The 27,776-nt window shown below is 49.4% G+C and overlaps 1 protein-coding gene across 1 annotated transcript in view; it reads left to right on the top strand.

Moving 5' to 3' along the window:
- The first annotated feature begins 4,766 nt into the window (after window positions 1-4,766).
- alk (ALK receptor tyrosine kinase) overlaps window positions 4,767-27,776 on the top strand; it is a 135,524-nt gene continuing 112,514 nt past the window's right edge. Inside the window, exon 1 of the mRNA XM_076023544.1 lies at window positions 4,767-4,855. The gene's annotated coding sequence lies outside the window, so the exon portion shown is untranslated. The remainder of the gene's footprint in view (window positions 4,856-27,776) is intronic.

Genomic DNA, 27,776 nt, shown 5'->3' with positions numbered 1-27,776 from the left:
GTTTGCTTCCTTCTCTTTGTGCCTGCGTCCCCGTTTGTGTCTTCTTCATGCGGGCACATTTCTTCATTTATTTATTTATTTATTTATTTACTTATTTATTCATCTATTTATTTCCCCCCACTGTGGCCTTGTCAGCATCTCTCTGCTCGGTCCCGTCTGTTATATGAGCAGAGCGGCCGTTCGCTTCCCTAATAAGAAAACAACATTAATCAGGATGTAAGTGATGTTACGCGTAGCCTTTAAAAAACTTTCTCGGTGTTCTTTATATATTTATATATATATATATATATATATAAATATATATATATATATAAAAATGCAGGTCTTTGTGGCTGCACGGCATCACATTCAGAGGAGGAGGAGGGGGCGGGGGGGTAATATTATCTCTACTGCGTTAGAATCCATGGATTGCCTTTAATTATCAGCAAAGCCCGGTGGCCCGCGGCCTCATTAATCTGAGCTTTCACACAAACAGATCCATTAAGAACAATGACAAAGTGATTTCAATCGATATTATTCCCTCGGAGCGTTTGCTGTCGTGTGTTGGAGGAAGAAATAATCTGCAGACGAGATAAACGGCGCTGAAACAAAAGGAAGGAAATATTTATGGCGTGACATGGGAGGGGGGGAGGAGGGGAGGAGGAGGAGGGGGAGGAGGAGGAGGAGGAGGGGGAGTCTGGGGGAGCTTCGGACGGAGACTTAACGTGCGTGCAGGATTGTAAAGTCAATAGCATTTTTTTTTTCCCCCTCTGGCCGAATAGATTAATAAATTGTAATATTAACTTATGCAGCTTCACCACCGCGACAATTATTTAGGTTTTGTCGCCACTCTGGTAGCTGTGAATGTGGGAAGTGGCGCCCTCTCTGGTGGCAGCGTCTCAGTTACTAAAACTGCAAAAAAGTTGCAGTTAATTTTTTGAATGTATATATATATATATATATATGTATATATGTGTGTGTGTGTGTGTGTGTGTGTGTGTGTGTGTGTGTGTGTAGCGAGAGAGTGAAAGTTGAATTACGTAAGGGTGTTTTGAAGAAAATGCTTCAGAGGTTTATGTTAAAATGAGATCAGATTAAATTTACTTTCCATTTGAAACACCTTGAGATAGAAAAAAAGTTCCAATACAGCAGTTAAAGTCAATTTACCTGCTGACGCCAAGTCACACAACAAAACAATAATGACAATAAAAAATGGTTCTCGTCATATCACTGTTGGCCCTGCAGCAAATTGCAAGGTGCATTCGCTCTAATTTGTGGCGTGACACGAAATTTGCATGCAAAAAAGAAAATCAGAAAACAACCTTTGAACGGAACATCTTTGTCGTTATGGTTCATATTTGAAGCTAATTTGTTTCGGCCAGTTGGAAAGCACGAAACTGCCCTCCGCTTCGTCTCTAAATAGCCTTCAGAAGTCGCCTCGATTACATTTGAAATTGTTTATTCAAAGATGAATTGAAGCAACAGCAATGAAATGAGTTATTTTGTTTAATCCGTCCATCCGTCTTCTGTACCCGCTTATTCCAATTCAGGGTCACGGGGAGTTATTTTGTTTTAGAAAAACACAAACAGATTTGGGAATTTGGCTGTTTGGATACCGTGAGCAAACTAAAGCGTCTGAGAATGCCTTTCTGAGGGTCTCGAGGAAAGTGGGCGGAGCCACATGTGGCTCTCATCCCCACCGGGCAGGGGAGTTACCAGCTGATTCACCAGGTGATTCTGGGGGTGCTGGGGCATCAAGTCTCACGTCCGTGTTGGTTTCCCGCGTCCATGGAAAGAATATGATTGCGTGCGCGTCGCAATTTCGCAGCCGCGGCCGAGCCCACCTTCCTGCCCAGCGAGGACTCGCTTCGCATACAAAGGCTCTGTCAGTCAGTCGCATCCGCGAGCCTCCTGCGGGGCGGCCTTCAGGTGGATGCCGCCTTCTTCCTGTGCTTCGCTCCCTCTGATTTCCCCCAAATTTCCAGACCTCCACCAGCAAATTTGGGGGAATCTATCCCCCCCCCCGCTGTTAAATTGTTTGTGCACCAGTGCGCTGCTGTCGCTAAAGAGCCCATTAGCAGGCTAGCAGACACAAGCGTTTCCTCGCCTGCTGTTGTTGCTAAGGCTGCGCGACTCATTTTCGATTTGAACAGGTTGGACAGGTTTTGAGGTGAAGTGGCTTCGGTGGATCAGCCACTACCAATTCTAGGCCTCTTTTGGTGAATGTCCTCCGCAGTGTTTAGCATCCGATCAGGATGAGCTCACGCCGCCTACGAGTGTTTCCGAGGTTGCCGCTGAACGGTGGAAACACTTCAGCGCCAAGGTCCTTTGTATCTCCTCGCCACATCGGCCCTCGAGCCCTCGATCACTCGTATTCTCAGCTACATCCTCGTATTTTCTCTTTTGAGCCTGATGATGATGAGCGTTAGGTAGTGAGTGGGCACCCTCCTCGGTTAGCCCAAGGGTTAAAGGTCAACCTTCCTGCCGCCTCATTATCCGAGCCCTGATTTGTCTACCGTGTCCGACTCGCGCTCAACCTGCTCTGTTTACTTCGGCCTCATTACGGATGCTAATTACTTCGACGCAAAGGGAAACTCAAGCACGTCTGGGAGGCCCGGAGGCAACGATGGCGCAGAGCGGAATGTTTCTGACCCGATCCTGACCTGCTCCATGAGCGAGGCTTGTTCATTGCTCTTCACTCAAACAGGAAGTTGTTGTTATCCAATTTGGACAAACACCTCAAAGAAACGTCCTACTCCAAGCTGTTCTGGGAGGCTCCAAAGTATTCTGATTGGCAGGAGATTCAGATGGGAGCTTTTCAAGGTGGATCTGTGGTCTTTCACACAGTGACCCAGCAACTCTCCTCATGATTCATAGCCACTTTTTAGCACTAAGATGTGTGGCATATGCACGCGATGGCTTCAGTGCGATACGCTAACGCTAATGCGTGGTATAAATGTCCCCGGCTACGATTCCTCACCGCCCCATAAAGTCTCGAATTAGAAATTTCACGGCAGTGATAAACATGTTCTCGTGGTGCCGGCCCGTCTCGCTTGCTTTGTTTCGCTGCCTCACGTCGGAACAACACGATTACTTGCGCCCGCACCGCCGCCGCCGCCGCCAGTGCAGTCGGCTTTCTTTCGCTCTGACCTTTTCCTGCCGGCCGGCGCTGATAAATGAAGTCGAACGATGCGCTCACATGCCGAAATAAATCATGCAAATAACGTCGCACCTCGCCGGCGCCAGGGCGAGCGCCGGCGCTGCCGCCGGCCTAATGCGTCGTCCGGCAAACATGAAAGTGTTCCCTGCCGTAATGCGATGATTAAAGGAATATTAGCGACGTGAGCCGACTGCCGCACGCCGAGTTTCTCAGGCCATCTTTTCTCTGTCTACTTCTTCTTCTTCTTTTTTTTCTCTCTCTTTTTTTTTTAATTCCAACATCCTGAAGAGTGGCGCAGCAGACTGATGGCTGTTTGACACTCCATTTCCTCCATTTCCCGCAGTGGCCGGGGAGTGCGAGGAGTCATTTGAAAGTGACCAGAAGTCCTCCAAGAGCGATTTAGCAAAGCCGGCATGAGGCGCGTCCGCAGGGAGAAAAGGACGAAGGCAGGCAGAGGCAGAGGCAGGGACAGACGGACGGACGGACTCTCGTTTTCCCTCTGAGAACTGTTTTTTTTTCTTTTCTATTTAAGAAGCCGGCATGGCTGCAATCGGGCCTCGACTCTTTACCTGATAGCAGCGCAACGTGGACGTGGAAACTGCATTTGTGTGTCACCGTCTCATCTCGTTGGCGAAGCTGTAAATTAAAGGTGAAGTGTTTGGATTATATTTGGAGATTCTGAGAAGAAACGGCGACATCAAGTGGTTGCATTTCAGATTGCGGCACTCCTTTGCTCACCCTCCCTCTCCTGAGTTTGCCAGTGAACTACGGTGGCCCTGAACACACAAACACGGGTACCTCGTCCACCTTCTTCTTCTTCTTCTTCTTCTTCTTCTTCGTGGGTTCATTTGAGGTTTGGAGGAAATGTTTGCTGCTTTGTTTTTTTACCTTTTTGGCAACTGCATTAAAAAGTCCTGCGGTTTGTCTCGGGCCGTCTGGCGACTCCACACAACTTGCGCCATCTTCCCAACGAGCCGGCCGAAGGGCTGAGCCTCGTGGCCCACATTCCTTCCACATTATCGCAGCGCGTCCCCGCCACATCTGGACGGAACAGGAAGACCAGCAGTTCCGACAGGCGACCTGGTTGTTGGACGAGGTCAATCGGCAGCAGGTGTCCGTCCGCCAGTTGAGAAAATGAGAGGCTCGATCGTGCAGGAAATTACATTTTTAGAAATTTGCAGGTATGAAATTCCTGCAGCGCTCCCAACTCATTGCCAAGTCCTCGACTGGTGAAGTGGTGAATCACAAAAACAAGTGGGGAGGTCGTTACCGTGGAAACACTGTGGTGTGTCAAATCTCATTTTCACCTGCAAGGACGTCCAATCAAAAGCGGTTTATTTCAAGTCCTTTTTCCGGGGCTTGTGGAGCCCTTCCGCCTGTAATTCCAAACATTTTTCCCAATGGAAATGGATTACGATGGGTGAACAAGCCATTAAAATTCAGAGAAAGATGTCAGGGAGCGTTTTTTGGTGTTTCTTTTTTTTTTTTCTTTTAAATCCCGGTTGAAGCAGAGGTCACAGCACTTCCCGTTTCAAACACATTTCATTTTCCCTCCAGATTCCATGTGTCCCGGCGGCAGCAGAGCCTGTGAACAGCAGCAGCAGCAGCAGCGGCAGCAGCGGCAGCAAGACGTCCCAGAGTTCACCTGGAGCATCGTGGCTGCCGGAGACCAGCGCGGCGAGAGGAGGACAGGAAGTCCGCAGGGCTGGGAGGAAGGTAAGAGCGAAGGTACTGCCCCTCCCCTGTCGCAGGGGAACTTTCATTCTTCCCGTTTCTCTCCGTCCGGCGACCCTTCACGTCGTCACCAAAGTGAACGCATCATCGGAGACTCGGGTTCACTTTCGGCTTTTATTGTTTTTATTTTATTTTATTTTATTTTATTTATTTATTTATTTTTCCTCCTGCAAACTCAACCCCCCCACTTCATTACATCAGCATGGAAACTCACCCGGAAGTGAGTCAATCTCCGATGTTTTTTTTTTTGTTGTTTTTTTTTATGCCTGCAATATATTTAAATATCAAAGACGGGGGGGGATCAGAGTGAGGGGGGGAGGGGTGGTGATGGGGCCTATAGAGGAAGGAGGGAGGAGGCGTTTTTTTTTTTGCTATTGAGCGCAGTGGAGATAGCCGCGTGCAGTTTGTCGAGCTGCTAGTCTGGAACAACTGGCGGCTGCCTGCTTTTATATCCCGCAGCATTCTTCATTTTCATAGCGGGGAGGATGAGAGAACGCTCGCTGTTATCTTATCTCCTGGTGATGGTGAAACGGAAGCCTCTATTTATTACTTTAAAAGTTTGTTTTTTTTTTCTTCTTTTTTTCTATTTGCCTTTCGGTATCATGAGTCCCGAGCTCAGGACCCGATGGGTTGAGTGTGGATGAAATTGGAAAAGGTGAGATATGAAATTGAAAACAAGCGCTACGCAGCACGCAGGGAGCCGAGGAAGGCAGTGCCACGCAAAAAAAATAATTAAATAAATAAATAAATAAATTAAAGATTGTTGTATGCGTGTTTGCTCCTTATCCTGAGCCGGTTGTAACGTTGCCCCCAATTTGAGACCTGTATTCTGGAGAGATTATTTCACAGCAACATCCATTTTGTGTCGTCTTTATTCTTTGTTCCTAAATCCATCAGGAAATGTTGCCCGGCGCTCGATTGCCGGCGTGGCATCCGCGCTGACCTCCGCGGAAGCGGCCAATATTTTAAAAGCCGGCCCTTTTCTTCTTCTTAGTCTTCTTCAAGCCTCCTTCTTCATCTTTTAATGGTCTTTCCTCTCAACTCTTTCTGCTCCATCGGGCCCTGGTTGGTTGCTCATGACTAGGAAACCAGTTGGAAAACGCTTCAGATGGGATCTTTTAAAGATGAACGTGCAAGGTTCTAGATTCTGCAGCATCTCAGCGGAGAAAAAGTCTTTATCTCTGTTTGGTTGCAGCGTCCTCTTTCTGTCCCAGTTGAACTCCTCCGTTGTTGCAGGTACTGACTGAAGAAAAAAAAAAAAAAAAAAGATGTAGATTGCAGCATGGAGGTGCGCAGACGCGATCAAAGATCAGAGTGACCGCAGTGCATTTTCTTTTGAACTCTAATAAGATCATTTACTATATTACTCGCACTCAGCCATCACCTTTCGACCGACCTTGGGCGCACCAAAACAGAAGAAAGTGGAAATAAGGAAGTGAGTCAGGCGGCGGCTGAAGGCAGGACAGACACCGAGCACAAAGGGAAATGTATGTGCATAATCGTTTTCCCGAGCCGCTCGCTTCGCCACAATGCAGTTGCCATGTTTTGAATAATTGAGCCGGGCGAGCTGCTGTCTGCGCACTTTAAAAGGCATGGAAATAAGGGATGAATACCTAATGTCAGTAATCTGTGGCGCCGTCCGCTCCACGGTGGATCCAAGTCTCATCCGCGGTTAAAGTCTCCAACTTTTGGACGCGAAGACACGAAGACGAGCCGGAGGAGCCGAAAGTTGTGCGGAAAATTGGGGGGTTTGCGATGGAGTTTCCGGAGTTTCCTGGATGTGTTTGTCGTGCACGTTGATGTCTGCCGCTGTGGGTTCGTCTTTGTCTTGCACCGGCCAGTGGGATTCCCCTATGGAAAGGGAGGCGGGAGGTACAAGCAGGCATAGGATGCGGCTGTTCCAAGCTGCTCTGGAAAACCACAGAAGAAGACCAAGAAGAAGGCGAAGACGCTACAAACAATGTCTGTTAGCATTGAAGTTAGCGTGATGCTGCTACGGTTTCGTCAGAGTTGGATGAGATTTACTGTTGAGCCGTGACATTTTGAAAAATCGGGGGAAGAGCGTATTTACTTTGTGGGTGTGTTTTCACTTCATTCGGTTTGGTTAAGAGTTTAGCTAGCATAGCGGCTAGCCTGGAGGCAGTTGCGCGGTAGCTGGTCTTTCTACGGGGACTGTTGGAAAACACTGAGCTCTCAGTCTGAAAAACAAACCCAGCAATTATTGCAGTGGGGAGGCATTGAGGCTTGGGGGTTGGGTGGGGGGTCGGGGGGGGAGGATGCAATTAGCATGAAAGCCGTTACTCAACATACGGATCAAGTGGCACCGCGGGGAGTCGTCGTGGAGGTTGCTTTGACACACACAACGCCTCTTCCTGCTAGGAGAGGCTGCAAGTCAAGTGGCGGCTTTTGTTTGTTTTTTTTCTTCTTTAGCTTGCGCGGCTACTAGCAGGTGGCGGCGGCGGCGGCGGAGAGCAAAAACAACACCGCGCACTTCTGACACAAATCTGCCTGATTGAAAATGAGTCTCTTCTCCAATCTGCAGAAATCTGCAGAGCCGGAGAGACAGAGAGCCGTTTGAATATCTCACTGACCCCTGCTGCGGCGAGCGGGTCATCGCAATTCCGCGTCTGCTCCGCCTCTGGCACCGAAATGACAGCGTGGATATGATTACACATTGATTTCTTGACTGCACGCAAGGAGGTTGGGTTGGAGTGCAGCCGCTGATTTATGCGGCAGCGACTGGAGCGGCCGCAAGGCTGAGAGTCGCCTGCCGCCTCGCGCAGTCGTCCTGATTCGGAGCCGCGAGTCACGTCGAGACTTCTGTGGGGAAAGAGAGAAAAAAAAATGGAGAATTTTGCCCATTTCCAAATGGAAACAGTGCTAAAGTGCTAGCAAGAGCAAAGAGCAAAGAGACACGGCCACAGAATGAACGACTCAATCGTGATACATGTTATATAAAAAAAGACTACATTGAAATTAAATTACTGAAAATTTAAACGAATAATGATTAAAAAAAAAAAAAAAAAAAAGAATTTCCTTAAAAGTCTCAAATTAAACCAAAAAAATAAAATTCCCCTTTGACGGACTGTGGACTCTTTGACCCAGCACCAGCCTTTGCATCACTGACTGTAGCTTTCTACAAGCGGAACGACATTGAAAATGCAGCCCTTAAGGGATATGATAATAATGTAATATAATAAAAAGCAGTATAATGAAATAAAATAAATTGTATAATAAAATCTGCACATAGCAAATAAACACAATCACAATCAATTTTCGCCCTAAAACGAGCAAACAGCCGTCGCACCCGGCAAATTATTGCGTTGTCTCGACCCCTGACAGCATTTAACACAATCAAGGCAGAAAAGTAAATGGATTTCAGTCTGTTGCGGCGCCCCCCTGAGGGCAGCGCAGCAAACACGGCGCTATCCGTCGACAGCCTTCTGGAGGCCGCGAGCTTTTCAACACGGCCGCCTTCGTTTCGTCAGTGGCTCTGATCAACGCTGAGGTCCGGGATCCTCCGGGAATTCTTATCCCGCACACACACACACACACACACACACACACACGCACACACACGCACACACACCAGGACTCCACTGCCTCCATCCAGCAGGACAAATATTGGATCGGAGCCTCATTCAGCCTCTGAATGAGCAGCACGTTTCAAAGTTTGATTCAAGAAAAATGGCCCCCAGGAAAGTCGGTGACACTACCCCCCCACCCCACCCCACCCCACCACCACCCCAGGACCCAACCACCCACCTCCCCGAACCCGCCGAGATTGCATCTGGCCAGATCGATGCTCCAGCCGGCGAAAAGCCATCGAGTGACTCTTTTCCGCGGCTCCCTCAGCCGTCCTTATCTGAGCAAATAATTATGAACCATTACTTTTGGATAAGAGGCAATTTGTTCTACCTGTGCGGCTCCAAACTCAGACATTACGGCCCCGCTGGAGTTCTCGTTCCGGGCCGGACCCGGCAGGGAAACCGACCTGCGGCGGCTCTGCCTCCGCCGTGGCGGCGGCTGCATGGGACGACGGCAGTTTTTTAACACTTGGAGGAATTGCACGAGGGAGGAAAACTGAAAGGCGGCCGTGCAGGAGGAAAGATTGCGGCGGTTCGCAGGAGGAAAAAGACAAAACAAACACAACACGGTCCGTGTGTAGCTGAACGCTCTCTGGGCCAGAATGCACAGAGAACGGAGCGCAGCGGTAAATGTGCGGCTCGTTTTGCGGCTCGTAATCTCCGCCACCTTTTGCGTCGTACCCACAAAGGTTTTCGCACTAGAAATGCAGCGACTGAGGAGCCACAGCGCTGGTGCACACCTCCACCAGCACACTAACAGCAACAGCAACATTAATAAACAGTGGAACACATGCAAAGTTGAACACGCTACGGCGTGAATACGAGTGCAGTTGATTGTGCGGCAGGAAGGAACCCGAGCCTTGGAATAATTCCAATTAGTCTGATTTCACACAGAGAAACTCTGGCGCTCCTCTGCGCTCCGGGAATCACGGCCGCGGTCGTGCCCGGAAGGCAGTCAAAGCGCGTCGGTATATTTATGTATATTTCATTGTGCTCTATATTTAGTGTGATTTGTAGCTGTTTAGTGGCTGATCCGCTCGAGTAAGTGCAGGTTTCAAGTGTCAGTGAACTTGCACTTCATTAATGTTTCTCATTCTTGATGAAGTCAATGAAAAAAAATAAAGTATTTTATATCTGATAAGATGTGTGTGCGTGACCACCTCACCGTCAGAGAGAGTCGCTCTGACACCAGGAACTCTTTGCCGGACCAAACTGTGCCGTATTGAGGAAAGAATGAGTGGGCCCATGTATTGTGAGATGTTGGGCAACACCTCCTTCTATGAGTGAGAACATTGAAGATGGAAATGTGGCTGCTTCCAGCATGACAATGATCTCAAACGCTCCGCCCGGGCAACTAGAGGCTACGTGAAAAGCATCTCAAGGTTCTGTGGTGGCCTGGCCAGTCCATGTTGCCCAGCGACAGAACATCCAGAACATCACAGCTCTTGAGAAGATCTGCATGGGCCAAGATTCCAGCCACAGTGTGTGCAAACGTGGTGGAGACCTACGGGGAACGGCCAGGGTTCCATCGCAGAGTTTTGAGCGGAACTTTTCTGATTGACCAAATACTTATTTTTCTGCACCATTATACAAATAGATGTGATTTCTTGGATTTTTTTTTTTTTTTTTTTTACATTCTGTCCCTCACAACTGAAGTGTGCCTATGATGAACATTACAGACCTCTCATCTTTTTAAGTGGGACAACTTGCAGAGTCGCTGGCTGCAAAGTCTTCTAACAATTCAAATCACATCAGTGCAGTCGTGGAGAACGGACCACGTGCTGCTGTTGGCTGTTGGCACTCAGGCAATACTAATAATAGTAACGCTAATAATAATAATGTTTGCAGCGTGCCGCTTATAGATGCACGCTAATAGATGCACTGCTTCAGTTGGACCTACCATCACGTTTGGAAACAAGAAGATTTGCAGGGGCGGAGCCAACACCTGGCTTTGATCTGTGACCCTCTGATGCCTCCTGACCTAGGGAAGGCATCAGGACCCTTTATGACATCACAGAAGGCACGTTTCTACGGCCGAAAAGCGATGTTTGTTGTTTCCTGAAGAGGAGCACTGGCAGCGTGGACGAGCCCTCCGTGCTTGATGATTGTATTTTGTCAGGCTTGACCACCTTGTGAACTTGTCAAAAAGCGCCTCCTAGTGGAGACACGGCAAGGTTTTTTTTTATTTATTTATTTCTGGCCTTGGCGGGAAAAGATGCCTTCTTGTCTGCTTGTGGATCTAGGAAGCTGTGGGTTCAGCCAGGCTAAGCTAAGCTAAGCTAAGCTAAGCTAAGCTAAGTGACATGATGTGATGCGATCCAGTTCGGCGAGGGACGATAATCGGCTGAGCTGTAGGTAGCGCGTCTCTGTCTCCTGCCTCGTGTCTAATGATCAGGCCCTTAAAAGACAAATAAAACAGAAGGAAGCAATTACAAGTACAGTGCACCTTTCAGAGAGGCGGCAGCGAGAGAAGCTCATTATCTCCACGCCGGCTGAGATCTAATTAGGATACAGTCAGCCCACCGTCCAATTATCGCTCCCGAGCCACCTCCGTGACATTCGCCATCGCCCACAAGCGTGCGTGCGTGTTTGTGCGCGCACGCCAACGACCAGTCGGGCCATCCCGTCGTCAGCCGTTACAGACGGGTTTATAGAGATGTTTGGCTCAACGGTGAGATCTTTGTTCAGTTATCTATTTTGTTTTTTGTTTGGTTTTTTTTTGTTTTTTTGAACGCAAGACGATTCAACAGCTCGTTTGCGCCAGACGTCGCTCCCCTGTCAAAATGCAGATTTAGGACAGGAGAGGGTTTTCTGCAGCAGAGGAGCAAACTAGCTAGCTATAGCGCTAAGTGGACGTTTGGTTGCCATCTGTGGCTGCTCCAACCAGCGCAGGGGGGAAGTGGAGCAGACTGGGCGGCAGCGTCGGGTGACTGTTGTTGAAGTCGCCTCTCTGGAGTTTTACCAACTTTTCTTCTATACACTGTTTTTTTTTTTGTTTTTTTTTTTGCGTGAGTCCTTCTTTATCAATTTAAAGGAACCAAATTAAAAAAAAAAAAAAAAAAGAACTTTTACCTGGCGACGATGCTGATTCACCAATCACAGAATCCAGAGGAAGTGGCTCTGCTCTCTGAGTTTACTGAGTCCACTGCAATCTGAGACATTTGTTGCTGCACTATACCCGCTCTAGGCTGCCCTCTTGTGCTCCGACACTTGACGTGTAACGTATTTAGTGATTTTCCGTTGAAGCCTTCCTCCTGCAGCGAGCAGGCGAGAGCTGTTCATCTTTGGGGTTTTTTTTCCCCCTCTGTCTCAGACGTAGCTGCTCCACACTCGCTTCCTTCCCATCTGGGGAAGCGTCACGTGACTCTAAACAAGCCATTATTCCTGCATTTGTTTTTGCAGCAGGAGCTCGTTCCTTGCAACGAGCTCCTATTAACTGCCTCATACCTCACTTAGTCCGGAATGGACCATTGATCCTTAAAGGTCATATCGATTGGTTTGTTTTCCTCCCCCAGTGCATGCGTGTGTGTGCGTGTGTGTGTGTGTGGTTTGTGTAGTGTGTGTAGTCAATCGCTCAGCCATTCGCTGCCTGCCGCAGCAGACATTCGTCCCCTCTCAGTCAATCGGACCATCGATCCCGTCCCACTGAGCAGAATGGAAGGGCAACCCGGATGCTGCGTTGAAGGAAGCTGGAGTGGAACCGCATCCATCCGCACCTCCTCGGCCGGGCCGGAGGAGGGTGGCGGAGGTCAGAGGTCGCCCGCTGGCCACCGAGTCTGAACTGGGTTCAGGAAGTAGCAATAAGCGGCATTAAATGTGATCGCTCAGCGTTTGAAATTAGCGATAAGCTAGCCGCAGTGAGCAACTCCGCCTGGTGGTGGCGGTGTTGGAGGTGGGTAGCGCAGCCAGAGGTGCTGTTGATGATGGATTCATACGGCGAAAGGCAAAGCTGCCACCAGAGAGCGCTAGTCAGCCAGAGTGGTTCAAACTCGACTAGTTGCATTTTGGGTGCAGTAGTGTCCTCTTCTGGGATCACATGATGTTTATCATGTGACTGGCCACGCCCCCTCAGCTCCCCGGGATGATTTAAAAACATCCGCACGACTAATAACTGACGTGTAAATCAGTTTGAAACCGATTCAGCAGATTTCCGAGAGGCGGCTGCACCCCCCCTCCCCAACTCTGGTGTCCCATGGTAGTGTGGGAGGAGCTCCAAGTGGTCACATGGTGCCCCGCTGCAGCTGCCTCATGTTGGATCAATTAGGCTCTTTTCAAAGGCGTCGCCCTGCAGGCCGCTCTTTTTCAGAGGTGAGAGCCTCCATGAGATCACACACACACACACCCAGGCACACACACACACACACTCACTCAGTGTGTGGCGGACCCCCTGCCGCTGTGATCAAACGCAGCCCCACTTTCATCGAAGACCCCTCAGAGGTGCAGAGAAGAGGCTCTGATTCCTGATTGGTCCTCCGTCTCGGACAACATTCCAACTCCGGTCCACCCCTGCTGGTCTTTGAAGAGCGTCGCGCCGGGAACCCTCGGCGCCTTTTTTTCCGAGGTTCACCCGCAGCTCCCTCACTAAGGCGCCGACTGCTCAGCGTTGCCAGGTGCGCTGATCTTTGGACTGCCTTGTCAACTTGTCAGTCGTCGTTTGTAGTTTTTTTTTCTTCCCCCGATGAACCCTGAAGGCATCTCTTCCTATGTGACATCATTTTGTGCATGGATGAATTATAAGAACTGGCAAGACTGCCATATAAGACCGCCAATATGGCGGCGCCCCGATTTTCCCAGTGGCCACTCGAGGTACTGCAGCAGAAAAAAACTTTTCTTTTTCCGTAGACCACAATACAAAAGTAAATGGCTGACAGGACGACTGTGACCTCAAATGTGATTCATAGCCAATTTTTCTATTGTAGATATTTCAGTTATGGTCTTTTAGTCATTTAAAAAAACAGAAATTCAGCAGAACAGAGTTTTTTCCCGCCATCTTGCACTCCGGGGTTGTGATTTTGAGTCCCTGCTGCGATCATCCTTTCCCTCCCAGCTCCTCTCATCAAAGCAAATCCCCTCGCGTCACACCGACCTCTGCCGCTCATTCTCCCACAGTTTAATGACATTTTCACAGTCAGATTTCCCAGCTCTTGGAAATCTCTCCGCTCCGCACAAAAACCAGACGCCTCGACGGCGCTGAGCGCCGACGTCGGACAGGAAGGAGCCACTCGGCCGGCGCCTTTGTTTAAAAATGCCACCGGTCTGACGGGCCGCCTTTCCGGAGCGCTCCTCGAGGTGCCGCCCAGTGCAATAACTCCCGGGACGGGTCGGGGCGACGCACGGCGGAAAGATAAAGAGCCGCAGACAAATGTCACGAGCTGGAGGAGCAGATTTCATATGTGATGCCTGCCGCCGAGACGGCAGGAGGAAATATAGGCAGCAGAAGGAGATTTATTACTGTTCTAATGTTTGGCTTTTTATCACCGCCGACGTCTGCTTGGAATACGGACCGGACGAGAGAAAACCGGGCCGCAACGTGGCAAGAAATCGGAACTTTTTGTTTGTTCGTTTTAAAGCAAAATAGAAGAAGAAAAAAAAACAAACGGTTAGCTAACCGTTTGTTATCGAAGCGTCCGCGTGTGACAAATAGGGTCATGAAATAAAAGGTGTTGGTGTTTTCGTCGAGGACGGAGGAGGAGGAGGAGGAGGAGGAGGAGGAGGAAGGGTTCAAATTAGTCGAGGAGGGAAAAGGAACAATTCGCCACTTTTGTAAAAATGCATCGACTTCCGATTTTTCATCTCCGCTTTAAATGAAGCGTCACGCTTGGATTAGTAGAAAACACTGGTGTGTGTGTGTGTGTGCGTGCGTGCGTGCGTGCGTGCGTGCGTGCGTGCGTGTGTGTTTGCAGACGCACTGTCGCTGCCTCAAAATGTCAGACTGGGCTGTTTTTGTTTTATTTTGTCATCAGAAAAGACAAGTTTCTCCCTCGTGACGCTTCGCTTCGTTGCAACTGTCCTGATTGTGAAAAAAAAAAAAAAAAAAAAAAAAAAAAGAACAGAAAAAAGAAAAACAAAGCCTCGGCTCTCACATCATTTAATTTTTTTTTTCTCTCTGTGGTTTTTAACGGAGACACACAACAGTGGTGTGAAGACCTCCATGGTTCAGCTGCTGTGAATCAGTGATTCGACCACCTGCACGGACGCTTCTGCCTCTGCAGGGTTTTTCTTTGGTTTTTAGTTTGTTGTTGTTGCTGTTGTTTTTCTGAGGGTGAAGGAGCTCAAACAGTGGTGGCGGTTGGCTGTCTGGTGTGAAATATTCCTCTGTAATTGAAAGAATACCTGCAAATTTGAAATATCTTTTGACACTTGAGACGTGTAGAACAATTACACCCAACGCTAAATATGTGTTTGGCTTCAAAGTGATGACTCATCGAGGTTGAAGACAGTTATTGTTAGTATTATTATTATCTGTATCTATCAATCTTATGTAAGACTGCTGCACTTCTGTTGCAACCCAAGTTGTCCTCGGGGGGGCATTTAAAGATTTTCAGATCAGTCGGCGTCCTCTGAGGGGCGAGGAGGAGGGGGCGGAGCTAAACAGCTCAGCTGTGACAGGAGCAGGAATCTGTTGTTGTTGTTGTTTCCCTTTGTTCTGTTCATTTAAATGACGGCCCGATCAAAACAGTCTGACGGAAGAGCACAAGAAAAGCATCGGCTCGGCTTTGAATTTCACCGTCAAACACTTTCTTTTGTCCCTCAACACCGAAATGTTCTTTGAAACGTCAGAACGAATCAAAACGTCGCGCTTCTTCTCGAGTTCTGTGGCCGGTTTACTTTGCGAGCAAACCTGGTTGGTCCGGCTGCAGACGGAGGGCGGGACCGGGTTGCGGACCAAAGGACAAATCCCGGGATCGGTCCAGAAACGTCCGGACGCTTCTGGACGCTAAGCTCCTCTCTCAGTTGCTTCATTCATTTGTCATCCCGTGGATTCACTTCAGCCTGCTTGCTGTGTTTCACCATCGGCCACTCGAGCTTTTAAAGCATCCATCTGCGAATGCATTATCCCATTTTTACTTCTTCTGCTTTGTTTTGTTTTTTTGGCCCGCTCTTCAGCTTGAAGAGGCGTTGAGAAGCCAAAGCTCACAGAACGCACAGAGAGAAAAAAAAAGGTTCAAACTCGCAACATGTTTTTGGTTGGTAAAAAAAAAATAATAATAAAAAAAAAAAAAAATTATGTATGTATATCAGATAACTAGCTCGTGCTAAAACTTAATCTTAACCTTAATTTGCTGCCACGCAGCCATCCATTGATCTGTGCGGCGTCATCCTTGAGATTACCCACGTTAAGTTGCGGCACGTCGCATTCATATAATGGCCTCACAACTGCTGAAACACCTCTGCACGAGTGCATCGCCATGGGCTCGCGATATGCATCTAATTCGTGCATCCATCATCCATTTATCCATCCATCCCTCCAGCATCCATCCACCTCCTCGTCATCCGTCAGCAGTGTTGTTCTTTAAGTACTCCGTAAAAAGTAATCCCACTACTGATTCTTGATTACTCCTTTAAAAAGTAATCTAATTACTTCTTTTAAAAACTTTGTTTCGTAGGTAATCAATACCTAATGAATTACTTTAGTTAAAAAAAAAAAAGATAAAGTTGAGAACCTCGTGTTTCCTGCACAAAACGCACAACAAACCGCAATATTCTTTGATTTGGATGAGATGGACTCAACATAATGTTTGTATTTCCAGCAATCGCTGTTTTTTTTCTTTTGCCGCCGCCACGCTCGCTTGGGTGCGTCGTCGCATATCAATGACGTTGCATGCACGGCTGCGTCGTCAATCTGCGAAGTCGACGTTTTCGGGAGTTTTTCTAAAGTTCGGACATTTTGTGGATTTTTAGCTTGCAAAATATTTCAGAAAAGTAATGGAATCGTTACTTCATAAAGTAACTATGATATAATTACCATTTTTTTCCAGAGTAATCCTGTTACTTGTTTACGTGTTACTAAGTTGTTGAATTACAGCAGTGGATTACTGCGTGGTAGATTAATCGACAACGCCGTCCGCCAGACGCCCTTCTTCCCACCTACTGGGGCACAGAGCTGTCAGTTATTTGGGAAACTCCAACAGGAAGTAGAATTGTATCTCCTTCCTCCAGCAGCGACGTGCTCATGAAGGTGACCCTGCAACAGAACCCATAAACCAGACCATCTCCTGGTTGAGCTAAGGCTAATTTTCCCATTTCGAAACTGATCCTTAAAGATCTGAGTGAAGACAGGTCTGGGAAAGAAGACTGCCGAACTTCTTCCTTCCCCGACGCTTGTTCCACCCTTCCAGCCGGACTGAATAAATAGACACATAAATAAATGAATGACTAAGTGCAGCAGTGACAGTTTGTAGCGCCGGGGTCTCTTCTCCTCCCATCACTCCAGGCGTTAGCCGCATCCCCCTCTCGCTCCCCACGAGCATCACCGCCGGTCGGAATCTGTGGCGGCTTCCTCCTGTTGGGAAAAAAAAAAAATAAATGTTCGGAACAGGACCACGGTGTCACCGAGCCTCGGCCTTTTTGACAAAGACTTTTATTGTGTTTGTCCAACAAACAGCGAGTTATTTTGCCGCCCAGCGATGAAGTCCATCCCCATTAAAAAGCCGGGGGGCCTCGACGGTAATGAGCTTTCCTTTGATTTAACAGACGAAAATGAAACGCATTAAAAGATAATTCCAAGACGAGTCATTAAAGACGGCGGCGAGGCCGGGAGGTGCATGCAAACTAGACGGGGAGACAGATTAACGTGTTTCGCTCGTGCGATCGCGGAGCTTCCCAACGACTTCCCGGCACGACGGCGGCGGCGGCGGCGGCGGCGGCGTCCCTGTTAAATCCCAGCAAACCCGCCTAGCAGTCTTAGTGTCCTTCACCGGCCGCCGAGCGGCGCCGAGGAATTCCTTTCGCTTCGCACCCGGCTGCAAATGACGGTCGAGGGATGTGCGAGGTGAGGAAAGGAAACGCCGCGCTAACAGCAACGTTGGAGTCACCGTCTCGTACACGCCCTTTGTTTACAGGTGGAGAAGAGTTGGAGGAAAAAAGATTGCCACCAATTTGCAGCGTTGCTGTTGGTCGTTCGCAGAGTGTTCGCACGGCGGCTGAGCTCGCACCACCTTCTGCAGGCACCCGGGGCCGCAGACAGGGCGGCGATGATGAGTACCTCCCAAAAAGACGTGAAAAAAGGCAGATGTAGGTTTATTCTGAAGATCTTTGCATCCACCTATTGCAGTGGCCACTTTATTAGGGACACCTGGGTCCTCCACAATCACTTTTTTTTTAAACTACGAGAATGTGTCCTGTAGTTTAAAAAGTGCATTTAAAAAAAAAAAAAAAATCCCTGTGCATAAAATCATTGAATTTTCCATTCTGGTGGAGATTCACGTGACTGCAGTCGGGTCATCTGATCGTTCCTGTCTGGTGACGCTGCAGATAATTTACATCCCCCCCCCACCTTCTTTATCGGACAGCAGGAAAGGCCATCTGCGGCGCGGCAGCTGACTCAGCCTTCATCCACCTCTCTCTACCTCCTCTCTTTTCTTTTCTCATCATGGTTATTATTACTCTTACTGTTCACGATGGCACCAGAAAAGGACGGATCAGAACGGGGCCGACCAGGCTGGGAAGAAGGTGCTAACGCAACATATTTTAAATAAATAATTATATACATATGCATGTATATATTAGGGCTGTCAAACGATTCTTTTTTTTTAATAGCGATTAATCGCAGAATTTTCATAGTTAACTGCGATTAATCGCGGTTTGAATTGCCTGTGTAAAATTCTGTTATTTAGCATTTCCAGGCAGTTTTAACCCCATAATGTAAAGTATTTCTTACCAGAAATCAGCCAGAGGGGCCGACTACGGGTTAGCAGAAGGGACAAAAAGGCTTACGGCAGGTTCACACCTGCTCAGCTGTGGTTTGCCCCCATTCACAGCTTTTTTTTGCATCAAGATCAATTTCACATCGTCCATCTTGACCGGACAACACCTCCTCTCTGCCTCTCTCTCGCTCTCTCGTTTGTTTGTGTGTGTATTTTGAGACTTCCCGTCCAGCTTGACACGGATCGCTCGCAGCACTTCCGCGCTTCCGGTATTGAAATGCGACTAAAAAAAAAAAATGAATGCCTTATGGATTGTATTTAACGAATCGCGATTAATGCGTTAGCGCTGACAGTATGTATGTAGCAAAGGAAAAGACAGCATCAGGCGAGAGGGAAGGATGAGGAGAAGGATCAGCAGGAGGAGGGTTGGAGAAGCAAAGCGGCGGGACGGACTTCAGAGCAGACGGAGGAGCAGCAGATGAAAGAGATCGGCGGCGATTGCGACGGGGGAGCCGCGTGGCGGCGAATCTCGACGAGCCCGGTTTGCATCGCCGCTAATTCAGGAGCGGCTTCTCCGCGTCTTCCCGCGGCGAATGGTCAGCTGCCGCCGCCGCCAGCGGGCTTATCAGGCGCTCCCACACCTGTCTGGCCTCTAATCCCGGGTTTAAGGCGGCATGTTTGCTCTCAGCGGGGAAATACAAGGCGGCGATCGACCGACATGACGGAACAATTTAGAGGCCAGAAAGACCCCAAATCCCAACTTTCTCCCCCGATGGAGCCTCGGCGATACGGCGTAATCCCCCCTCTTTAAAGGGCCAGTCTGTGAGATTTAGCGGCATATGGGACCCCCCAGGCGGAACGTACACGCGTCGGCAACACACAGAGCTTCCACGCGGATCCAGATGAAGCCTCTGGAGCTCCCGGTTGACGTGGAGCCACCACCGCAAATTAAAAAAACAAAACAAAAAAAAACACTTTTTTTAATTGATTAACTCACAGGAGATGATTGGAACTCTGGCAGCTTTCAAAGTTGCGGCACGGAGAAGAAAACTATATGTGAGGAGGAAGTGAAGTGAGTGTAACTGGTTTTGCTGGGGGGCCACGGGAGCACTAAGGGAGATGGATAACGCCAGGATTTCTATACACGCACACACACACACACACATATATATATATATATATACACACATTTTTTTTTTTTTTGGTTCCCTAGGAGAGCCTAATGAGGCCTCCCTGCTCCTCCTCACTGCAGGATAATCAGAGCGGCTGTTCTCTGGATGGAATCTCCCGGACGAGGAGGAGGTCGATTCCCGACACTGAGGGAAATTTATGAAGGAGGAAAAACAAATTGACTGGAGGCAGGCGGCTCGGGAAGCAAGGAGGGAAGGAAAGGCAGACAAACTGCATTTGCTATTATTTCTTTTTTTTTTTTTTTTTTTGCTCAGCCGTGATTTCGGATTGATGCGGCGCAAAACAAATAAATTATAATAGTCTGCAGCCAATCGGCAGCGGCGGCTGAACCGGAGCGGAAGCTCTTTGTCTGGGTGTTTACTGACGACTGACGGGGATATAAAGACAGATGCTGATGATTTTTCTCGCGGGGCGGGAGGGAATCGTTTCGCAAACATCAGAGCGCAAGGTTAGCGAGCTAATGAGGCACCGCCGCAGAAACAATAGCTGGCGCCGAAAGTGTCTCTTCTGCCGCTCCTCAGATCAAAGCCTCAATTACAGCACCTGCACCTGGTTCAGAAGAAGAAGAAGCATTCATTTCTATCTACAGCCACATGTAATATATGTAATATCGTTAAATGAGTTATTCCACCTTGTAAAGGTCAAAGGTATGTTTTTTTTTTTTTAAGGGGGCAAGAACAATGTAAGAGTGTGAGTGTGTGTGCAGAACCTCTGCAGAGAACGGTGTATTCCTAAAAGGACAGTTAATCTACTGTTGAACTATCGCACTATGAAACCGTGGAACTATCCCTTTAGCGACGCCGCAGCCCGGCTGTGTTGTAGCCGAGCGCCGCAGCGGCTCTAATTGCCAACCAGGAACAACTGAAGCGAGGTGATGAGAATTCAAAGCGTAACAATGAAAATAAATAAATAAGCATAAAAGCTTTGGAGAAACGACCTCATTGAGAAGTCAAGTCTGAATTACCGCCTGTTGTTTTTTGCAATTGTTTCATTTTTATTCGCCCCCTCGCGAGTCTGTTGATTTGTTCCACTGCGTTTGTGGTGTGATCACATCGGCCGGCCTGATTGGAGGAAAGGAAGAGGGCGGGGCTAGAGCCAGGGTCCAACGGGAAGAGGCTGCTGCTGCTGCTGCTGCTGCTGCTGCCGCCCGGAGGGGAAACAACGCGGGCTTCTTTCATTTCTCCTCACTTTGTCCAGTTGTTGCAAGTGCGTTGTTGCAACATGCTACACCGACTGCTGGTCCAAGTTGTGGTTACGAATTCTAAAAGACCAAAAGAGAGGGAGAAAAAAAAATAAAGAGTACTGCGAGTTGATTTGACATCCTGGCCCCGTCAGAGCTGCCGAGCGCTGCCGAGCGCTGCCAAGCGGCTCCTCTGGGAGCAAAGACGTCTGATTGGCCGACAGAAGGGTCGTCCAATCACATCCCTCGCCTTCTGGCCGTTTTTCACTTGGCCCTTACCCAAGCGGTGGCGTGAAATCTTGTCAATAAAAAATAAAAAAAAAGTACAAGTATAAAGGCCTGCGTGTGCGTGTGCAAACGCTGACCTCTGGTGATCCCTGCAGGCTCGGCGTTTCTTCCATTTGCATCATATCCTGCTGGAGGCTGCGGTGTGTGTGTGTGGGTGGGGTGGGGGTGGGGGGGTGGGGGGGGGATGAGATGAGATGCGGGCGAGGCCCAGCGGGAGGCCGACTGATCTTTCATCAACTCTCCCTCAGATCGTCACAGAGTGTTTGTTCGTTGTTGTTTGTTTGGCCTGTTTTCTTCTTCTCCTCTCCTCCCCGTTTGCTGCATGTCATCAGAAACTCCCAGATGCTGAGACATCGGCGTGAGCCTCCCTGGTGTTTGTAACTCTTTCGTTGTTCTTACTTACGTACGAGTGGAGGTTCCCTCCGATTGCCAGCCCCAAGCAAAAGGGAAAATATCCGAACGCGCCTCCTCCACGCGAGGTCACGCTGGCCCCGAAACGTCTCCTTCCTCGGCGGGTCGTCGAGGTGAGCGGCGTGGCCTGACGGGTGTCAGCTGACCTGCCACGCCGCTGGATCTCGCTGGAGCGCCGCAGCCTTTTCCCCCCAGCTGGACGCCGTTAATCTCCGAGTCCGCTCCGCTTTGGTTCCTCGCCGGCAAGCAGGTCGGCCGCCGCAGAAGCGTCTCGCGGGGACGCTCCGTCCGATCGCCTTCCGATGTTTCCCTCTTCTGTTTTTTCTCCCCGCTCCTCTGGGCCGCTGCCCAGATGGAAACGTTACATCAATCCGGGGGGTCGAAGGGAAAAAAAATAATAAAAAAGTGCCGTCGTTTGGGTTGCCAGGTTTGCCCGTCACGAGTGCGCTAGGCTGGAGCGTCTGGAGAGTCACTTCCTGCCGCCCGTTGAGTTTAGTTTGGTTTAGTCATATTTGTTTTCGGATATGTCAGAAAAAAAGAAAAGAATGATGCAAGAATAACAAATGAAGCCATTCAAAAATGAATAACTAATGTAGCAAAAGAAAGCAATTAACAAAAAAAAACAAAAACACACACACACACACACCAAACAAAAATGTGAAAATATCGGAGGAGGGAGAAGAAGTAAACCCCCCCCCCCTCCCCTCCCTCTTATAACTCACACTGAGTGGATACTGGCTGCCTTGTATGTATAATACAATTGTTATATTGAAAATAATAATAATACTATTTAATTTAATGTCAACAATTGATCCTCTATAAATATCTATGACCGTACACATATACTGTAGATATGCACATACATATATAAATATATATAAATCGCTGTTTTGTAAAACGATCAGTGACTGTAATGAACTTTGACACCGCAGACTTCCGCACAATAGTTTAAATATGGCAAGATTAAGGAACAGCAGAGAGTGTGGAGTGACTTACGGTCCAGAACCTGCTTTGCTCCTCCATAAGTTTTTATCGGCAGGGGAAGAAATGCCCTGCGTCCAGCAGGGGGCTCACAGCGCCGCCGCCATTAGCCACGCCCCCCAGTCTGCCTCCCTTGCGTTCCCGCTCGCTGACGTCCTCACACACACACACACACACACACACACACACACACACACACGCACAGTGGGCTGCTCAGCCTCAGGTCCGGCTCCGCCCTGCTGCACCTGATGCGGACTGATGCGGCTGCTCTCCACGCCGCTCCGATGCTAATCTCATCCTGCCGCCACCTGGAGGCCTGCGCTGGCTCAGCGTGGTCCCTAATTCTATGAACTCACATAGCGATGCGTCTGACCCTAACGACATTAGTGTCAAGCGATTTTGATAAAGAGGTGGTGCCTCCCTCCATCCCTCCCTCCATCCCTCCATCCCCCATTAACTTCCCCACTGCTTCTTCTCCAACTCCTGTAATCTCTCTCTCTCTCTCTCTCTCTCTCTCTCTCTCTCTCTCTCTCTCTCTCTCTCCCTCTTTCATACACACACACGATCGCTCGCTGGCGGTCAGACTCCGCCCCACCTGCTGATATGTAATGAGCGTAATGATGCCGGTAAAGGACGGACGGACGGATGCACTGCCGCGCTGTTGGAGAAGCGCGCTGGTGCTGCGGAGCAGCTGCAGCCAAATGCCACGTTTTACTGCTTTGACCTTCATCCTCATTGCCTTTTCAAGCGGTGGAGTCATTGCGAGGGCGCCGCAGCCAGCCCGCTGCAGGCCTGTTGATGTTCGCCCCGAGTTAAAGCCGTCTCGTTGCCTTTCATCAGCTGCGAGTGTTCAGTTTTCACTCCCTCCAAATGTCTGCGTGTGAAGGAGGGAAAAGTTGTTGCTGAACGCCTCCTCTCATGTCGTCTCGTTGAAACTCTAGCTTTCACTCTTCCCCCGGGGGGGGGGGGGGGGGTTGGTGGCCACGCCCACTGCCAGCCAGTTGTTGACTCCGCCCCCTAAAAAGCAACCATTGGCTGTCTCTCCTTCCCAGCCTGCATTTGAAGGCCGGTTACGTCACAACACTGCGCGAAGGCCTGTCCCAATTCACTCAAATTCGAAGGACCAAACGCGCCCTTGGAATGCGTTCTACTTTTCAGGCGATTAGGAGGACGCACCGCTACTGTCCTTCGCGGCCTCCCGTATCCCAGGATGCTTTGCGTGCTGCTGCAAAGCACCCTGGGATCCTGGGGAGTCAGCCGTAATGGCGCCATCTACTGGCAAAGACACGACATATCATTTTAAGCGTTCAAATTTCACATGAAATATTACGTTTTTACCGTACCAATGGTTAGCTTCATGCTATAAAAACCTCACTCCCGGGGTTGGCCAGCAGTAGGGAACAGCGGTGAAGCAACCAGGAAATCCGCCCAAGGCGAGACCGTCCCATTTGGTTCCCGGGGAGGCGGGTTTGGGTTCGACCCAGCCGACAAAGGCTGCAGACCCTGAATTGAGACACAGCCGTTGTATTTTGTCCACGCGGAGGAAAGATTGGATCGTAATTTGCCGCAGATCTGAAAAGTTTTAACTGGATTTCCAATGAATTTGTGTTTCAAAAAGCGCTGCAGCGCCGCCGCACCACATCTCGCCAGGGCTTTGGGAGCTTGTTTTCCTGCTTGTTTTCAGCATTTAATGGAGCGATCGGCGCCGAGGGCCTGAAAACACACCTGGTTTCGCGGTGAAGCCCCGCGGGTAATCTCCCAGTCATTGTTTTCCAATCCGTCTTCATTCTCTTTCGAGCTGGCCGCGGGTGGAGGAGGGGAGGCGGGAGGGGGGGGGGGAGCAGGGGGAGAATGGGGAGGAGGCGGAGGAGGGGACACACTCAATCACTCATCGCTGGTTCCGGTACTAGAGCCACAAAAAGCTCGCCGCCGCGGATTTAATCGCCGCTAAATTTACCATAAATAAATAAATAAGTGAACAGATGAGATGAACGTGCAGCCAGATTGGCCGGTTTTGGAGACGAGAGGCGGGATTTGTCGGTGGGAAGGCGACCGGGCGAGGCTCCCGGCTGGGGCAGAGACTCCCCCAGACTGTCCCACAACGACGCGGGACCGGAAACAGCAACACGAGTCGCCGTCTGCTGAACAATGTGACGACACGGACTTGTTCCAAATATCTTCCCTTTCCCAGTCACCATCCAGCGCTGTTGTTGGGTTTTTAGTGGGTGGTCACACTACAAATTAGAAGTGAGTGAGGAGGAGGAGGAGCTCAGCGGCGGAGATCGTTTAGCCCCTGTGCTCATTTGCAGCGTTTGGAAAAAAAACGCAATCTAAGTTGCCAATTAGGGCACTTTGGTCTCTAATGGTTCCAATCGAGCCAAATCAGCCCCTGCGCTTCACCTTGGAAAACACTGCCTCTCGAGTTTTGTGGGAAAAAAAACATTTTTTTTTTTTCTCGCATCAACGTCGACGCAGAAACACATCAACTACTCGAAACCGGCGCACAAAAAAAAAAAAAAATCTTAAAATAGCTTTTTGGCAAACATCATGCAGTGAAAATATCCAGATTTTACAAACGGACTCACAGTTTCCCCCCTTTGTAGTCGAAGCCATCGCGCGCTGAATCGACTAAATAAACGTCTCCAGTAGATACGGAGCAAGCCGCCTCTAAACGGCCAAACAAATGATGAGTGAGGAGCCTCTCGCTCCCTTTATCTCTCTCTCTCTCTCTTTCTGTCTCTCTCGCTCTCCCTCTGAGGGATTGATTTTACGGATCACTAAGCTGGCCTCGGTCTCAAGTCGTTTTTTAGGGGGGGGGTGCTCTTGTTCATTTTTTCCTTTCTCTGTATTTTTTCTCCTCTGGCCCCTGTCTTGTCTATAAATTGGCAGTTGAGCTAAAAAAAAAAAAAAAAAAAAAAAAAAAAAAACGAGCCGTTCGGAGAAGCAGAACCGCCTTGTCTTGTCTCGTCTCGTCTCGTCACGTCTCGTCTCGGTGGGGTTATTTATCTGCACTCTCGAGGGTTTTGGAAAGGAATGAGGCGGTGCATTAAAAGCGATCCGGAGGCTTTAAGAGACTCTGACCTGCAGTCGCACCTCGGCCTCCCCGAGCTTCCCAAAGCACCCCGTCCGCCGACCGCTGACAAGACGTTGAGGCTCCGCCCCTGACAGGTTTCACCTTCACCCCGTGGTGGAACTGGGAGCTTCTCAGCTGCTCTGTGAGGGAACACCTGCAGGAAAAACTCTGTCCGGACTCGTTGCAGGAAGTGTGCAGTACGGGTTTCCACTGGCCACTACATGATTTCAAGGGTTACCATTGTGGTCCCTGCTTCCTTGGGGTTCCAAGCGGGCTGACCAGGGACCATAGTGGCGACTTAGCACAGAGCAGCGCACTGATTGGACAAGAGTTTGGACGAAAGCCGAGTGGGAGTCTTTGACCAAAACCAAGACGTATTAAAAACTGAAATGCTTCTGAAACTGTACCATGGGCGAACGAAGAGCTGCAGACGCTTTTGTTTCTCGGTGGCTGAAGGAAAAGCTCAAAGAGAGCTGGACGGACGGAGCGACACGCAATGAAAAAGTCTTCCTGGTTTCACAGCTGGTGGGGCGCAAAACAGCGTCGGGAGAAGTTTAAAAAAAAAAAAAAATGCCGAGCGACTGCAGAGCTACTGCCGAAGCACGAAGGACCGCAACAGTCGGAGTGGAACGAACAGAGAAAATGTTTGAGATTTGTTCAGTCTCAGGGGTGCAATGCCGGCCCCTAACCCTAACCCTAACCCGGTGGCCAATGGGAGGGAGGCGGCCTCGACTCGGCCCGACAAAAACGTGCGAGGACTGTGAGTGTATTGTGACCTCAAGCAACTTTAGTTTTAAGGCTATTTGCAAAGTACAACCGCTGGATCGCGTCGACAAACTGTTAGCCTCCACCGCTAACTCCGTGCTCTGCTTGTGTGTTGTGCGTGTTTTGCTCCTTGTAGCAATTTTAACGCCGCTAGCATGGTTGAAGCTTTTGCCGTTTTGTGCCTTGTGTGCATGACTTAAGTTGTGCGGATATTCTTGTCTAATAATGAGCGACTCTGGGACTCAAGTGATCGTTTCAGCGTCTACATTTTGTCTGCGAGGAAAGTGTTTTGTCAACAGTATTAAACAACATCATTCTAAGCGCTACTAAAATGTCTTGCAAAAAAGCAAAACAAGATCAATACTAAAAGTGAAACCTATGAATCCGGGGACACGGACGGCACAAGAAAAATGCAGGGCTCTTAGGTCCATCATACACACACATCTTATCCAGGACTGTGGGGATGTTTGGAGAGACGTGTGCGACTGTCTCTTTCTTGGTGTGAGTTGGGGAGAAAGCCAACGTGCCACTGTGTGTTATTGGACAGCAACAGAAATAAAGTTTTCCATCAGAAATTCAACTTCTAAGGGGCTGAGGTGTTGTAGCATCTGACGATCGATTGCTCTTTCAGCTGACCAGAGCGCAATTTGCACTTCTGACTCCTCAGGTGCCTCATTTCTGGCCGTCTTCACACCTGCATATCATCAGCGGAAAAAACCTTTGTGGATACGACGCAGAGGCGGCGGACATTACGGCCGCAAAGTCGCCGCAAAACGCGCCGCAATTTACCGCTGCGCTCCATTCTTCGTGGAACTCGCCCTCACTCGACCTGCTCCGTGGGCCCTCTCGCAGAGAGGACGCTGTCCGTGGTGCTGATCCTTAGGGGTTGACTCGCTCTCTCCGGTTTTCTCTGACTCTCGCCTCTTTCCCGTCACCGGGTGACGAACCTGACGGTGCGACAGCATTGGGTTTTTGGCAGGCGAGTCGCGGAGGTGAGCGAGGGCCTGGGCGGCCTCTGAATGCTGCAGGCCCTGAAGGAGGTTCCTGCAAACTGCTCACAGTTGTCAGTGTGACTTGGAGCTACGACGCTGAGATAAATCTTGCCGTACTTTCGCACTCTGGGAGGGACAAATCACTGAGGAGGAACCACCGCGGGCTTCCGACAGAGTCGGTGGGCTCGTGAAAGAACCTGCTCTCTGGCTTAATTCTTCCGCGCCGCCGCAGTCGGCTCCTTGCGCAGCTGCAATCCCCCCCCCCTCCCCCGTCGGCGTTTCCGTCCTGCGTTGCAACTTTTTGTCTGCGAACCAGCAAAATCTTCCTCAAGGTGGAGCCTTAGCCTTTGCCTTCCTTTCTTTTATTTCTTTTTTTTTTTTTTTTTGCTTCATTTATTAATCCATGTTAGGATTTGAGGAAACGCCCGAGGCAGGATTTTGTAGCCGCGTCGCAAACAGAGTGCTCCAAGGTTGAGGAAGGTCCGGCAGCCCTGGGCAAGAAGGATCTTCTCAACGTGTGAGAAATTGCTGCCTGTCCTCAGGCTCCGTGCCTTCAGGCGGGCAGCAAC

This window comes from Nelusetta ayraudi, unplaced genomic scaffold (assembly GCF_046127955.1).
Source record: "Nelusetta ayraudi isolate G7.1 ecotype Tasmania unplaced genomic scaffold, CSIRO-AGI_Nayr_v1 ptg000015l, whole genome shotgun sequence".
Classification (NCBI taxonomy): Eukaryota; Metazoa; Chordata; class Actinopteri; order Tetraodontiformes; family Monacanthidae; genus Nelusetta; species Nelusetta ayraudi.
Note: the sequence above shows the minus strand (reverse complement) of the source record. Positions and strands in the feature narration are given on the sequence as shown.